This window comes from Rhinopithecus roxellana, chromosome 4, assembly GCF_007565055.1.
Source record: "Rhinopithecus roxellana isolate Shanxi Qingling chromosome 4, ASM756505v1, whole genome shotgun sequence".
In the NCBI taxonomy this organism is placed as follows: Eukaryota; Metazoa; Chordata; class Mammalia; order Primates; family Cercopithecidae; genus Rhinopithecus; species Rhinopithecus roxellana.
The window spans coordinates 19,861,331-19,871,936 of record NC_044552.1 but is presented as its reverse complement, the minus strand read 5'-3'; the positions used below and the strand labels follow the sequence as shown (position 1 = coordinate 19,871,936).

Sequence of the window (10,606 nt, the reverse complement as noted above, 5' to 3'; positions counted from 1 at the left end):
AAATCAAAACGAACAAACTGAAAAAAAAAGCAACTTGGAGGAAACAGAACAAGCAGGGGGAAGAGAATTAAAAACAAAATAAAACAAGAAAATCTCCACATATACCACCTTTAATATCCTCAGAGAGATCAGGAAAGATATCAAACAAACAAGAACAGGATACTACATAAAAAGAAACAATTTGAAACACAGGATTTTAGAAGTTGAAAACAAAAAACAGAAATTCATAACTCGAGAGAAGATTTCGAAGATACCTGAGAGTATCTTCTGGGAGTTGAAGAAATCTCCGAGAAAGTAGAGCAAAAATATGTAGATATGAAAGACCAGAAGAAGGAAGATAAGAACATTGGAGTGCCTCAGGGCAGTCAGTATAATAGGATTTCCAGAAAGAGAGTACAGACAAAATGGAGCAGAGCAAATAACTCTCTTAAAACAAATCAAGAATATTGATCAAAGCAGAGGCACATGCATTTCTACACCGAAAGGGTGTCCCCCTATAATGAATAGGTCTAGACCCACCTCAGATCAAGTTCCACACCACTGGGACCAAGAGAAGGTCTGAACCACTTTCCACAGGGGACAGACGGGACTGGGAGTCAGAACAGCTCTTGGTTTCCCATGGTGATACTGCAGATTAATAGGCAATGGAGTAACACCTTCAAAGTTCTGAAGAAAAATTATTTCCAATCTAGAAATATATACCAGCAATAGTGTTAATTTTGAGATTGGACCAAAGATATTTTCAGGTATATTTTGTCACAAAGTATTTGTTTCCCATGCATCCTTCTCAGGAAACTAATTATGATTTTGCTTTACCAAACCGAGTAGTCTTGAATAAGATGTCAGGAAACAGGGCTCAGTGTAGGATAGCAGCTAAGAGAGCCCCCAGAGGAGCATGAAGTGACACAGCAGGGTTTGACCTTCTGGCCAGTCCACATGGTCAGGTCAGAGGCTCCAGGGCTGCCTCAGGAAGATGTGACTGACAGCCCAACCAGGGGTTTGAGAGCCTAGAGAGGTGATTTGCACAGCTGGGGCAGAGTATGGGGTAAAGTCAGTGATAAGTACATAGAAAATGAACAGAAGAGAGAAAGAAGGCATCTGTTAGCTCTACGGTAAACAAATGACAATTATACATAAAAGATAAAATAGGCCGGGCGCGGTGGTTCACACCTGTAATCCCAGCACTTTGGGAGGCCAAGGCGGGCAGATCACAAGGTCTGGAGTTCAAGACCATCCTGGCCAACATGATGAAACGCTGTCTCTACTAAAAATACAAAAAATGAGCCAGGCGTGGTGGCATGCGCCTGTAGTCCCAGCTACTTGGGAGGCTGAGGCAGAAGAATCGCTTGAAGCCGGGAGGCAGAGGTTGCAGTGAGCCCAGATCGGGCCATTGCATTCCAGCCTGGTGAGAGTGAGGCTCCGTCTCAAAAAAATAAAATAAAATAAAATAAATGTGGTTTACTGGAATGAATAGCATTCATCAGTCATGGTAATGTAACAGTAAATACTGACTTGACTCCAAAATTAAAATATAACAATTGAGTATTAAGAGAATGGAGGGATGGGTCAAGGGGAGAGAAAGAGAGCAAAACTCTTGTTTTGAATAAGAGGAGGCCAACAGATAAAGCCTAGAAGGGAAAAATCAGACACGACATGTTATTGGGAAACATGGAGATAAATGCCAAAGTAATTGTAACACAGTACAATAGAATTTCCAGAAACAAATATTTATCTTTAAATAAGACACTGTACCGCAGCAGAACAACAAACATTTCTGTATGTTGGAGAGGGCCCACAGAGCACCCCAAACAGCAGAGCTCAGAACATTCCCTAGCAGATGGGCCTAGCCAGGGAAATGGGCAGGGAGGAAGCAGAGGGTAGGAGACAGCAGGGATTTGTGAGAACTCCCGTACATCGATTAGAGGACTAGGGTGCTGGGGTAACTGGACAAAAACATCTAATAAAGAAGGGAAAAAAGAATTATAAATGTGAGCTTTGTAAGTAGCAGAGTGTGAGTGACTAACCCCCACCCCGCAGGCCCCTCTACATTGCAGAGAAAGCGAGTCTGGAACGAAGAAGATGGGCCTCAGCACAGCCCAGCCTGAGCTCTGTCCCCGGAATGGGTATTCTGTCCCACTAGCTCCACTACAGATGCAGCACTTCCTTACAGGATTCATCTGTCACCCTGCTTCAGGATGGGGAGGGGCTGACGTCTTTGGCACCATCAACATTCCAGATCCCGCATCACCACAAAAGCCACTAACAGGGTGGGCAGGTGAAATCTGCAGAGAAGACGGAGCAGGCAACCCTGGGAAGAGGCAGGCCAAGGTGAAGGATGTGACCTCAGCAGCCCAGGGAGGAGGGCGGTCAGCACTGCCAAACTGTGATGATGGGCAGATGTCAGGAGGATGCAGGGACTCAAGCAGGGCCCTGGACACATCAGAGAAAGCTACTTGGATAGGGTGTCGGGAGCTGAGTGGATGGGGTGAGGCTGTGTGTGGAGGTGGCTCCTTGATGCCTTTTGGCAGAGCAGGAAAAGACAGAGACCAGGCAGTGACTAGAGGGACCCCAATTCTGAAGGGGCATCTGTAAAAGATGAGGGAGCCTCAAAAGAGGGCCAGAGGCCAGATGCAGTGGCTCACACCTGTAATCCCAGCACTTCGGGAAGCCGAAGCAGGCGGATCACTTGAGACCAGGAGCTTGAGACCAGCCAGGGCAACATGGTGAAACCATGTTAGGTCTCTAAATACAAAAATTAGCTGGACTTGCTAGTGTGCACCTGTTGTCCAAGTACTTGGGAGGCAGAGGTGGGAGGATTGCTTGAACCTGGGAGGCAGAGGTTGCAGAGAGCTGAGATCGTGCTACTGCACTCCAGCCAGGGTGCCAGGGTGACAGAGTGAGACTGTCTTGAAAAAAAAAAAAAGAGGGCCAGGGCTGAGTGCGGAGGCTGAGCGGCAGCCTGAACCTCTTGAGCAGGCAGAAGGGCTGAGGCCATAGGCCGGGAGGAGGCACTCTTCCAAGGGGCATCAGGGCGACCTGCTAGTGGGAAAGGGGAAGCGTGGGCAGGTGCCATTTTTATGCTTGGGGACCACTGTTTTAATCACAGACTCACTCTAACATTTAAAATACAGCACGAGTCTAAAGGGTGGACCCTGGATCTATGAGAACCTTAGCTGTGTAAGGCCTCTTGCATTGCTACTAAAATGGAGGCTGGTTAGCCTCCATCCATGCCTAGAATTCTTCCATTTTATTTATGATAATTATTCTAAGTAAGGGGCTCTGGCAGCACTAAGCCCAGCTGTTATGCTGTAGTTAAGGAATAACCATCTACAACAAAAATTGTGAAATTTAAATCCATTACACAGCTGTTCATGTCGAAGGCACTTCTTAAGATTAACGCCTACATCTATTCTGTGATTTCTCTATCGTGGGGCCCTTGTGAATGTTACTTGCTGAATTCATGCGCCGAGAGGCAGACGAGTAGCATCATCTGCAGTGTATAAGTGGAGGAACAGAAGTTTACAGGGCTGAACAATTTACAGATGGCACATGGGGAAGGGGTGCTGGAGCCAAGGCTGCCAAGCCAGGCTCCTGGGCTGCCCCACCCTGGTCCCAGACAGCACCCGTTTCACATGGTCTGACCTGAAAAGGTGTGGTACCCTCTCAAAAGGGCATAGCCATTTTTGTGGGGAGACCTCCTCAAACATTACTTTCAGTAAGAGTGGTCAACTAGTCAATACTTCCCTTGCTTTCTTCTTTTTAGCAGTAGGACTGAGAAATTACTTAATAGGGAGGCTCTCCTCTTAGTCTTTTCTTATGCTTCATCCCTAGGAAGTCAAACTAGGAAGATGAACTCAACGGAAAAAGCCTTGTGAGGTGGTGCCTGCTGAGGGTAGCTCAAGAGATCAAATAATAATATGATAATAAAAAGACAAGACCAGAGATGGCTCTCCTTGGCTGTGAAAATGACAGTGAAAGGGTATTCTGATACAGAGCTAGCATTTCAATGAGCCTCAGCATGTCCACGCTGCCTTGCACAGCTCATTAAATGTGCTCTAGCTGCCTGCTTCATTTATATTTACCCACCTGGGGCATATTAGCCACCCCCAGTGGATAAGGATGGAGCTTCTGCTGTGTGGGGGAAAGCAAAACTGACGGAGGCCTTCCTGCAGGGCCACAGTAAGTAGGCAGTGCCCAAACGACCAGTGCCCAAGCACCCCCAGAGTTGCAGCCACTGTTCTGGGCCATCTGCATCTGTATCTCTTTCACCTACACAACTGTGTCTATCCATCTCCCTTCCTCCCACCCCCACAAATCTTCAGCACGCACCCATTAGGTGCCAGCCAGTAAAGCTAAGCCAGTTGCTAAGGACACGGGTATGTGGAAGCCAGACACGTCTCTGTCTTTAAGGAGCCTGCAGTCTGTGGCCACCACAGTCTTGTGAGGGAACGATGGCAGAGAGCCAGGGTGCTGTCAGAGCCAGGAGGTAGGCACCTAGCACAGACTAGGTGGAGGGAGGGTGTTGGTCAGAGGGAGGATGCCCTAAGCTAAGACCTGAAGAATGAGTGGGAAGTGGCCAGGAGAAGCAGACGGAACTGTAGAAGCAGGCATCTGATGAGCCCAGTGTGGCCAGGCTGGTCCACCCTCGCTCGTCAGCTTGCCCAGCGCCCACACACAGTGCACTAGCTCCTGCCTCCATGCCTTTTCTCATGCCCTCCCACCCACCTGGAATGTCTTCCTCCTTCCTATCATCCATATCTCCCAGTCTGGACGAGGACCAGCTTACATCTAACTTTCTGCAGACATAACTCCAATCAAGATTGTGAGGCTATTACTTCAGGATTGATAGAATAAATTTGCAGAATGTCTTCATATTTGCATAGATATTTGTAAATAATGTGTTCTTATTAACTGACACCCAATTAGAGTCTGTATTTCTCCAGGGTTAGGAAATCTCTTTCAGTTCTCTTTGATGATGAGTTTGGCATTGAGAGGAAATTAGATGAGCAAATAACACATGTGTAGAGCATCTGAGAGGTGTGAGGTGCTGTGGCAGCTGTTTACATACTCATGAAGGCAGCAGCTATTTTGAGGATCTAACAGACCTTTAGTTAAGAATGAAAATGGGCCCGCAACCTAGTGAATTGCATCAACTGCCTATGAAATGGAATGAGGGTTGCCTCAGACCCACAGCCCAGCATGACATCAGGGCTCAAATTAGATCTTGCAGGTGCCAAGAACTCAAAAGTCTCTTGCTCCAACAAAGGCACACATCACCTTATGTTGTAGTATTTTGTTTTTTAAGGGTTAAAAATCTAAGCATCTTAGAAGTTCAGAAATATAAATGATAGTAGGATTCACATTTCCAGGGGGGAAGTAGAGAGACAGAGAAGAAGAAAGCAAGAGGAAAAAGAGAAGGAGACCTCATTTAAATGGTTACTTGAAGCTTATATGAAAAGTCCAACCTCTTTATGATGACTAAACATAATGTGAATACTCTTGAAGGCGTGAGTCCCTTTAGAGTCTCTCCAGAAAGTGCTCATAGTACTCCACGCGGGTTTTCTCAGCATGACTGCTGTTTCTAGCTCTAATGGGGATTTTGAGTGATGATGAATGAAGATGAGTTATATTTCCATCACTCAGTGTCACAGATTTTACTCAACCTGGTCACAGCATGGACATCAAAGGAAGCTTCGGCAAGCTGCTGAGGTGGGAGTTAAATCTATCTCAGGGATCACCGGTGGCTGGTCTAAACACAGCGCATTGAAAGGTTAGGGGAGAATACAGACCTGCAGCGAGTTTCCTTCTCCTGACTTTGCCCCTACATAGAACCTTCGAAGTATGGCTCCTCACATGAGAGTTCTGTTCATCACCAACAACTGACCGAGTGGGGGCATGTGCTCTCCCACAGTGAGTCTGACAGTCCCAGGCTCTGCACATTCCCGAGGAATGCCTTATAGTAGCTACCCTGGCCGCAGGGATGCTCCATCCACCCCCCGAACCTGCAGCCAGGCCTTTCTTCTCAGGCGTTGTCTTCAAGATCGGCCTCCAGAGGCTTCAGCTCAGGACCCAGGTCCAGAAATCCCATCCATCAGGAGACAGTGTCAAATGAAGGGAGCAATGTGCATGAGCACAAACCAGCCTGTTACCTCTGCCAGGAGGATGTTAGAAATGGGTTTCTTCTCTGATGTCTAACAATGTTGCCCTTGTTACTTTTACTGAAAATGTAAATTCAGTACCACAGACTACAATAACAATTTCTATGTCTGAAACATGACCCACCCCCCCCACAACAACAAGTGGCAGATGTTGGTTCTCACCTGGTTGTAGGGCACTCTTACAACTCTCTTCTCCAAATTTAACAAGATTAATGACAGGAAATTAGACAAGACAAGTATTTGCCTGTTTGGGGTTTCCTACTATCATTTTAATTGTAGGAGAAAAGTGTTTCCTTTTCACACTACGTACTTAGTGGTAAGTTGATGCGAAAGGAAAAACAAAACACAGCACTAAAAAGAGCCGCAACAATGCAATATGCTCCACACACACACCACACACACACTCGCACACACCACACACACACTCGCACACACCACACACACACACTTGCACACACACACTGATGCTCTTAGAAGAAAGCAGTTGTCATAAGGCTGCCTTTCTCAATACAAATGACTGCATAAGAATTTAAAACGTTACCTTACATTTTATCAGGACTGCAAGTGGTACTGATCTGCTTCCCTGGATATCTTCTACCAACCCAAACTCAAATTAATGTGCTATTTTCTAATAAATGCAAAACAAAAATTATTCAGATTACTCAAGTGATGTCAAAGGCTTCAAGAAGAAATATCTGTGTCGATTCTAAATATACAGATGGCAACACGTGTCAAGCCTTTTCGGTGAACACTACAACAGATAAATTTTAAAACCGATAGCAAAAATGGGAAGAGACAGGAGATCTTAGAAGAGCAAAAGTGAGAATGTTCCAGATATTGAGTGGTGTGTCTGATATGGTATAGCCTCATGTGATATGAGACAAGCACACAAAGCACAACAGGTAGAACTATGAGTGAGCAGAAAGCTTCCTAGCTTAATTAACGGCAATGCTAATGAAACTAGAGACTTTGGCTCTCCTTCACCCTCTACATCTGGCTGTTCACCAAATCCTGGCGATTCTGACTCAAATCAATCGCTCCTCTCCCTCTCCACGTTCTCGGCTGAATGCAGGTCATCCTCATCCTTAGCTGGACAGCTCCAACAGGCCTCTAGGGAGGAAGCATGGTGGTTTCCCTCAAGCCGTCCCCACCATGTGAGAGGGAATAATGCTAACCATGAAATCTGCAGAAATCAGGATGACTGCATTTCCGGGAGGACTTACTGGATAAACTGGCTTTTGGGATGTCCACCTGTGCTGGATTAAGTATTTACAGAGCACCCTCAGCTGTTGAGAGCATTAAGGATAACCTGGGATTGAGCCGATGCCCACAGGCATGAAGACCTGGGTCTGTGTTCACTGCAAATATCCTATCACAAAGTTTTTTTTTGACAGCATATGAACAAGAAGGATAAAAAGTGCATATAAAGAAAAGAGGGGCGTCTTGGGTCACAAAATACTCATTTCAGATCCTGGTTCTGCTACTCCCACGCTATGTGACCTGGGGAGAGCACTGAACTGCACTGTGCCTCAGTTTCCTTCTCAGTGCAATAGTGCCCCAGCCCTGGAAATTAAACAGAGTAGGGATGCGGCTCCTGGCTCGCCCTAGCCACTCCCTGTGTGCCGCGGTGAGCATGGGCTGTCTCTGTCTGCCTTGGACCACATTCTGCTGTTCTTCTGCAATAGCGTCCTGCTGTAGGGGAAGACCCTGCTCCCCTGCATGCAAACAGTGGGCTGTCAGTGGGGCTGCTCATCCCAGGATCCTCACACCCTGAAAACAGGCAGAGGCCTGGGATCCAGTCCCACACTGGCCACAGCGACAGGTCCAGGGATAACTGCAGGACCCGCACAGGGCCAGCCACGGTCCTTCCTCGGGAGTTTTCTAAGTGGATTGTTCTTAAAGGTTCCATTCCTCTTTGACTGTGTGAGGCTGTGAACCAGACAGGCAGTCTAGACTGCCCTCTGCCCTGGGGAGCAGCTGAGGGATGCAGGCAACACCCAGGATCACTGGAGCCAAGCAGCAGAGGGGCCCTGAAGGAGCACCAGGAACCTGAGGCCGCTCTGAGTTCAGTTTCAGGTCCTGAAAAACAAAAGAACTCTGACTGCTGGAAAAGTCCATTCACTTTTCTCCCTTTCCTAGTATATTACTAAATACTTTCAGTATGCTTAAGCCTTTGCTTTATTAGCATAGATACTTCACACATTTAAAAAATAATTCATGTGTATCATCCTTTGCAACTTTTGGAGCATAACAGGACACTCCTAATAATAAAATGTCATGTTTGATTCCTATAGAGAACACAAACAAAAGAGCACACAGATTTTAAAGAATAAGATGTTATGCTTACATCTTATTTTTCTCATTAAACTTGTTTAATCTGTGTTATTCATACATACAATATAAATTTGTTAAACTATATTTGAGAGTTATTTTAAAAAAGTAATTAATGAGAGTGGCAGATACTAATTTCTGCTAAACTACACATTTTAATTAAAATTTTTGGGCTGGGTGTGGTGGCTCATGCCTGTAATCCCAACACTTTGGGAGGCCGAGGTGGGTGGATCACTTGAGGTCAGGAGTTTGAGACGAGCCTGGCCAATATAGTAAAACCCCGTCTCTACTAAAAATACAAAAATTAGATGGGCGTGGTGGTGCACGCCTGTAATCCCAGCTACTTGGGAGGCCGAGGCAGCAGAATCACTGGAACCCAGGAGGCGGAGGTTGTAGTGAGCCAAGATCACGCCACTGCACTCCAGCCTGGTGACAGAGTGGGAGACTCCGTCTCTTAAAAAAAAAAAAAAGGGAGGGTTACTTAGAAGCAACATAAACTGTATATTTGAAAGGCACAAAAAAACCTCAGTCCCAAACATAATCAATCCAACAATGCATTTTTAAGTCCACAAAAGAATAAGGCCATTTTTTGGAAAAATGAGGTATCTTCTTTAAAAAATAAAACAGAAGGCCAGAAGAATAAACATGACCAAATTACACTTCAAATATTATTTTATATCTTCTTGCTTCTTATCTTTATGCTGTTTTCCAATTCCCCATGTTGTACGTAAAATTTGAAGAAGATCTTATCTTTGCTTTCTCATTTTTAATTTTCTATAATTAATGTCACTAGTTTCCCGCACAAAGTTTTTATGCAAAACAAATTTATTTAACTTTTGGCCATGAATTGTCAGTATTTTTTCATAAAATTGGAAGCATACTGAAACAAAATGTTCACAAAATAATTGGGCAGTATCTCTTTTTTCTGAGTGTTCTTATTTTTGTTTTCAAAATTTTAATTGACACATTATAATTGCGCATTTATGGGGTACATTTTGATATTCTGATACATGCATATGTTGTATAATGATCCAGTCAGGGTAGTTAGTGTATCTATCAGCTCATGCACATGTTTCTTTCTGGTGACAACATTAAAAATTCTCTCTTCTAGCTGCTTTGACATATACAATAGGTATTGTTAACCTTAGTCACCCTACTGTACAATAGAATACCAGAACTTACTTCTCCTATCTTATAGTTACTTTGTACCCATTTACCACCCTCTCCCCAGCCTCTTTCCACCCCTCCCTTCCTCAGTTTTTGGTAAGCACTGCTCTACTCTCTGTTTCTCTATCATCTTTCTTTAGATTTCACAGGAGTGATATCACTCAGTATTTGTCATTCTGTGTCTGGCTTATTTCACTTAACATCATGTCCTCTAGATTCATCCATGTTGTCACAAATGACAGGATTTTGGCTGGGCATGGTGGCTCACGCCTGTAATCCTAGCACTTTGGGAGGCCAAGGCAGGCGGATCACCTGAGGTCAGGAGTTCAAGACTAGCCTGGTCAACGCGGTGAAACCCCATCCCTACTAAGAATACAAAAATTAGCTGGGCATGGTGGCACATTCCTGTAATCCCAGCTACTTGGGAGGCGGAGGCTGCAGTGAGCCAAGATCGCACCACTGCACTCTAGCCTGAGTGACAGAGCAAGACTCTGTCTCCAAAAAAAAAAAAAAAAAAAAGGTGTTTATATTGCAATAAAAAATTTCAAACTTAAAAAACAAAAATAAAATAATATTTACAAATAAATGAAATCAAAAGCATCTTTTTTTTTTTTTTTCGAGACAGAGTCTTGCTCTGTCACCCAGGCTGGAGTGCAATGGCACAATCTCAGCTCACTGCAACCTCTGCCTCCCGGGTTCAAGCGATTCTCCTGCCTCAGCCTCCTGAGTAGCTGGAATAATAGGTGCATGCCACTACGACTGGCTAATTTTTGTATTTTTAGTAGGGACAGGGTTTCACCATGTTGGTCAGGCTGGTCTTGAACTCCTGACCTCATGATCTTCCCACCTCGGCTTCCCAAAGTGCTGGGATTACAGGCATGAACCACCACGCGTGGCCAAAAGCATCTTAAAAGAAAGATGAAAGAAATTTGGAAAAACTTGATTTAGAT

The 10,606-nt window shown here is 45.0% G+C and overlaps 1 protein-coding gene across 1 annotated transcript in view; it reads right to left on the bottom strand.

The window, feature by feature from the left end:
- GMDS (GDP-mannose 4,6-dehydratase) overlaps positions 1 to 10,606 on the bottom strand; it is a 641,167-nt gene that overhangs the window by 117,761 nt on the left and 512,800 nt on the right. The gene's annotated exons all lie outside the window — the stretch shown is intronic.